This window comes from Nicotiana tabacum, chromosome 16 (genome assembly GCF_000715075.1).
Source record: "Nicotiana tabacum cultivar K326 chromosome 16, ASM71507v2, whole genome shotgun sequence".
NCBI classification, from domain to species: domain Eukaryota; kingdom Viridiplantae; phylum Streptophyta; class Magnoliopsida; order Solanales; family Solanaceae; genus Nicotiana; species Nicotiana tabacum.
The window spans coordinates 118,261,904-118,267,852 of NC_134095.1; the positions used below are offsets into that span (position 1 = coordinate 118,261,904).

The 5,949-nt window shown below is 33.0% G+C and overlaps 1 long non-coding RNA gene across 2 annotated transcripts; it reads right to left on the reverse strand.

Moving 5' to 3' along the window:
• Positions 1-444: 444 nt before the first annotated feature.
• LOC107819878 (uncharacterized) lies at positions 445-5,070 on the reverse strand. 2 transcript variants are annotated; one of them, XR_001655807.2, is made up of 5 exons: positions 4,832-5,070; positions 4,503-4,586; positions 4,306-4,378; positions 2,801-3,153; positions 445-699 (listed from the first exon to the last, which is right to left on the reverse strand). It is a non-coding gene; the product is annotated as an uncharacterized LOC107819878 (long non-coding RNA). The 2 variants fall into 2 exon arrangements; XR_001655806.2 differs by having other exon boundaries at positions 445-696; positions 4,832-5,068.
• Between the last annotated feature and the right edge of the window lie 879 nt (positions 5,071-5,949).

Below are 5,949 nucleotides of genomic sequence, written 5' to 3' on the forward strand. Positions count from 1 at the left end.
TTGGAAAAAACGCTACAAAAATTGTTCCATAAGAACAAATATTAGATGAGTTGCCGCTATATATTCACCTTTAGCAGCGATTAGAATCACCACAAAAAATATTTATGTTCAGTGGCAAGATTATGTCGCCACTATAAATGCCTTTTAGTAGCGACTTGCATCGCCACAAAAAGTATTTATGTTCGGTGGCAAGATTATGTCGCTACTATAAATGCCTTTTAGTAGCGACTATCATGGCCACAAAATAGTTAAACCATGAAAGACAATTTTTTCTGTAGCGACTAAAGTCGCTGCAAAAGAAATAGACCTACAACGACAACTTTTATATCGCAACAATTACTAATTTTTTGACAAAACTATGTTGCCACTAAAAGTTATTTTCTCAACAATTATAACGACCAAAATTATATACATTTCCATGCTCTAAAATTTCATATAGAGATATTCATATCAATTGACTATCAGTATTAAAGCAACCAATAATGTTTGACAAACATCAAAAGAATTTCTCAAGCCGAATATTATAAATATTATTATAATTAAAAAGTAAATTACATATATACTACCCGACACTTCATTGTGCATTGTAATTGTACGCATATACATATCCCAAAAAAGACAAAATATTAAGTTCCTTGTAACTGCTCCTTGCGCGACACCATTCTTGAACGATACCATTGTTTAAGTGTCTTGTCCCTGCTAGACAAAAGTAATATATATAAGGAACATAATGAAATTTGTTATATCCAATTACTATCAAAATTCTAAGAATTTTCAATCTATGTCAAAGGAAAGCCAGAAGTTGTTTGTGACTGTGTACTAAAAAGCAGCTTAACAATTCCAAAAGTTGTCTTGACCACAAATCAAGATTTAGGACAACATAAGAAGCTGTTCTTTTGTCCATGCTTCCCCTAACACAGTACGTCCCACGCTATCTGTATCTAGGAGTGTTAAAAGGCTGTAGCATGGGTTTCGAAGGCTACGGAGTCGACTTTACAAGCTACCGCTGCTGTGGCGTCCATACCGGCTTGCACACACCTTAATTATTCGTCGAGTACGAGCTACCTCCGCCAACACAAGTACTAGATAACTTACTACCAAGACTTAGGTAGATGAAACAGAATCAGCTATTGTTTTCTAAGTACATGTTTTTAAAAAAGAAATGGTGTCACTTTTTGTAAAACCAGATCCAAAAGCAAGAATTGATATCAATATATAACTGGTTTTGGAGAAAGCTGGTGGCTCGCATTTTCCAAAGCTAGTTAGTATTTAGTACTGCCAAAAATTAAGAGTGACATACTTCATTATGTGTTATGTTAGTTATGTACCCACCACCAATATTTTTCATTTTGGGATACGACCACCGACAACGAGGCCTCTCCTCTTGTTAATACTTTACTACTACTATTTATTAATGCGAAACTTAACTGGTGAGTTTATCTCATGCTAGTATTTAATAATAATACCCGATTAGTATTTAATAATAACCTTGTGTGTCATACTTCAAAGACAACTTGATATTCAAGAAAATTACCGGTATTGCAGTTATGAAAATAGCACATAAAGCAAATGCATGCAGAAATGTCGATTATAGTTCTTGACAAACAAAAAGAAATTCTGTAAAGGATATGAATCAGAAAACTTCTGTAAAGGATACGAATCAGAGTTATCACTACAAAGCCGCTCTTAAACTTATAGCAACCTAAAACAATGAGTACAAGTGTTACAGATCACTTTGGATCTTAACAATGACATAAGTACCAGCAGTATTAACAATACCAGCAGTAACAAAAAAAAACGAGGCAGTGATGATTTGGTTAAGAATATTAGTGCTCGACGACAAGCTTATATGAACAACTTGGCAGAGGGGTTAACGGCCTATCAAGCACTTAGCTCCAGCACTCCTAAACTATATTTTTCCAGTCCGCATGTGGAAAAAATCATCAAGGATAGTTGACATGATTATGGTGTAGTAAAAGAGGATATGAGGGAGGAGATAATGGGTTTAAGGAGGTTACTGGAAAGAAAAACAGACTTATCAAAAGGGGAAGGTATTGTTATCATAGAACTAGATTCAACAAATTGAAACAAAAAACAAAAAATAACTAGCCAAAAAAACTGATACTGATACTGATAAAAAAAATGCCAGCCACCCAAATCTATCCATATAAATTCAATAATAATAATAAAGAACCAGCTAAAACAATCAACCACCAAACAAAGAGATGCACAATCATCTATCCAAAAGGAACAGGAGGAGGAAGTGTCAGCGGAAGAAATGCCAACTGATGAAGACATAGACATTGAAGAAGAGGAAGAGGAATAGACAAGTGAAGAAGATTATGAAAGTGTGGAGGAAAACTCCACCTTTGGAGAAATTACTGAGAATATGAACTTATCACCTAGATGAGTCTAATCTGCTAGAGGAAAAGCCACAAGAGGGAACAGATGAGGAAGAACAAAAAGTTAGATAACTAAAAGTCAGATAAGTATGACCAGATCACAGTCCAAATCATCATCATCATCTATCCAGTTTTAATGATTAACTCTACATTTTAGAATGTGAGATGCATCAGATCTCAGGGTTCCTTTGATAGGCTTAATCAGTTGTTTAGACTGCTACCTAATATGGTCAACATTACAATGCACAAGATCAACCTTTCTGTTGAAATAAAATTAACACATTACTAAAACCAGAGATGCCAACACATTACTAAACCCCTAAACATAAAGTCACTACAGAAGGAAGAAGAAAAGTCGAGAAGGAAGAAGAATTGTTAAGAAGGAGCGGAGCAAGTACTTGTTGTTGTTGCATTCTAGTCAAGAAACTAGCAAATTGTTCCTGCATCTTCTTCTCCACTTCTAGAGAGATCCTCTTGTCTGCTTCTGCATTTGCGTGTTGACGCTCCTCTGCCAACTTCCTTTCCAACTCAATTTCCATATTTCTTCGCAACTCAGCAGCCATTTGTTCACGTTCTTCTTGCAACTTCCTATCCATCTCGGCTTGCATCTCTTGATGCACAATATCAATAGCAGAAGACATGATGGCCTCTATGTTTGCCTGCTGAATGTTACTCTTTTTAGGAGGCTTCTTTCCATATCCTTTTCCACGAACATAACCAGATCAATACGTCCAAGTTTGGCCATGTAAAACTACATTAACCCAATACTCTGTAAATACTACTTAGTAGAACTTAGTGAAATACATGTAACTCTAAGAGATAAGAACGATGAAGTTAATATTGAGCTACAGAAGTAACTACAATCATTACTAATCTGAAGCTTGCTAAAAAAGATTTAGCATATTGATAACATCCTCAATAAACCAGACATATTCAGAAATTTGGAAACCAAGAGCTGCAAAAACAAAGTGTAGGAGGTGTTGAATTTGGTTGTCCAGATTTCTTAATTTGACCATCAAAACATTAAAGGAAAATAATACAGTAGAGCAATATGAAAAGTAGATTAAAAAGGGCTTAAAGAAAAAGAGCAATTGAAATTGAAGATGTGTTTTAAGATTCCAACACTTAAAAACGGATTGAATTTGAACAAATTATGCAAACAAACAGCAAAATATATCCATTTGAAAATTCCACAAATCAATACCAAAATATCAAAAACTAAAACTGCAAAACTGATTCCTTTAGCTATTATGACAATCCTGGTCCTTTCAATTAAGTCAATAGGAATCAAATTAATGGATAATTCAAGTAAATACCTTATCAGCCTTTTTATTTTCGTATCCACTTCCATCATATTGATTGACTCTGCTATGCTTTTAAACTCCTAACATAAAACTGATAAACACCCAAAACTATACAATAACAGGTACCGTCCGAAATAGAAACAAAAAAAACCAATAAGACTAAGGTCTAGAATATGAGATTATCTTGAATTTCTTCAATCAACTTGAACCTAAAAATTTAGAATCGACATGGAATTTCTGTGAGCTCACCGTGTCAACTAAGCAAATCAGATAATAGTACAAAAATGTGAAGCATGTTACATACAAATGTTATCTAGCTGTAAAATGTTAAACAAACTAACAATTAGCAAATTTCAGACAAATTTTCTACTACATGTCAGCTAAACCAATCCATAGACAAAGTTTTCCAAAACCAATCAGGCAATGTGTAATTAGAACAAATATTACCCCATCCTAAAATACCCCATCTAAAACTAAAATACTCCATCTAAAACCTTAGGTCAAAATTCTTAAAACCCAAATCAGCACAACATAGGCTCAAACTCAAACCATAGTATGATAAAATAGATCATAAAACTAACTTCTAGTTATAAGGTTACCTTGAATAGAGTAAAAGTGGAGCTTAAAAGTAGCAGGAGAGAACCCAATTTCTCGTCTCATAGCTTTCTCGGACTAGAAAGTTGCCAAATTTATGCGGGAAGAAAATAACCACATAAGAATAGAGAAAGAATGAAATACCAAACATACAATCGCAATAACAACACCAAAGGGTCTTTCAAGAGAAACTTTCACTTACCCAGGAAAATATATAGCTGAGAGTTCGGTCAAGACTTAGAATCAGCAAATAACTACACTTAGATGACACAATCTGTACGAATTCCTGTAAATATTCAAATGGGTCAAAAAAATTTGAGATGAAATATGAGAATACAAATGTAAAAACATTAAGATAATAATTATTGCTAGCTGCATGTTAAAAATTTTGCCTTCTAGAATTTTTATAAAGAACCCCAAATGTAAAATTCCCCCCTCATTCTTGTTGTATTTGGAAAATCCTAAGAAAATCCAACAAACTTTCGTATAACCCAAAAGAAAAATGAAAGTATTAGGGATTTGAACACATACATGATTTGAGCTTTTGGGTCAGTAACTAGATGCAGAGAAATGGAGCAGCCAACATCTTCCTTTAATTAGGAGTTGAGAAATGGAGCTATCTATATAAGATTCACATTTTCTGATATTAGGGATTTTGAGCATAAGGGATTTTGAGTAGAGAGAGATTTTGAGCAGAGAGGGATTTTGAGCAGCTGATGAGAGGGGCTCTAATTTCTTTGTTTAGGCCTTCAGATCTTTTAGTGTTATTCGCCTATAATTTCTTTGTTTTAAAAAAAAATAAAATAACTAAGTATAGCAGCGACCCTGTCGCTCCAAAATACAATTAGCAGCGACATTTTTAAAGTCGCCACAAAATCCGTGGAGCCAAAATTTTGTTCTCGTGGGAATAAAATTTTTCAGCCTTTAGTTGCACATATCATGGGCGACCAAATAAAGTCGCTACTAAATATTGTCATTTTGTAGCAACATTTTAAAGTCGCCGCTAAAACTCTAACTTTTGCTGCAACCAAATGGGTCGCCACAATAAGTCCAATTTCTTGTATTATTCCCACGGGTATCAACAAAGGTGTGTCTCCTGGTCTTCTTTGCGTAATTTTAATTTGATTTTGGTTTTGTTTCTTTTAAACTTATTCTTAAAGAAAAAAATTCTTGGTTAAGTTTTTTGGTCTTTTAAATAGTTTTTTGATTTTGTATAGAATATTTTGGTCAGATATTTTTTCAAAACATAACTTTATGCTCTTTTTTTTTTTTTTTTTTGTTTCAAAGATCATTCCGATTTGTTTTTTAGAAATCAAAATTAAACTTTTCAAAGAAAAATATATTTTAAATTTCAAAGGCTTATATATATATTGATTTTAGGATAACTTACGCTCTATAAATTATGAGAAGATCTTTTTAAAAAAAATATATAATTATTATCATTATCTTTGGATTATAATTTTTTGGAGCTTAAATTAAAACTGACTCATTTGTCAATCCTACAATATGTAGCAAAGGAACAAATATCCAAAAGCGAAGATTTATACAACATCAACAAGATATTTAATCATAAATATATGGGATATTGTTACCTTTAAGTAAAAATATGAACTTAAACTTTTCAAAGAATAATATATTTCAAATTTCAA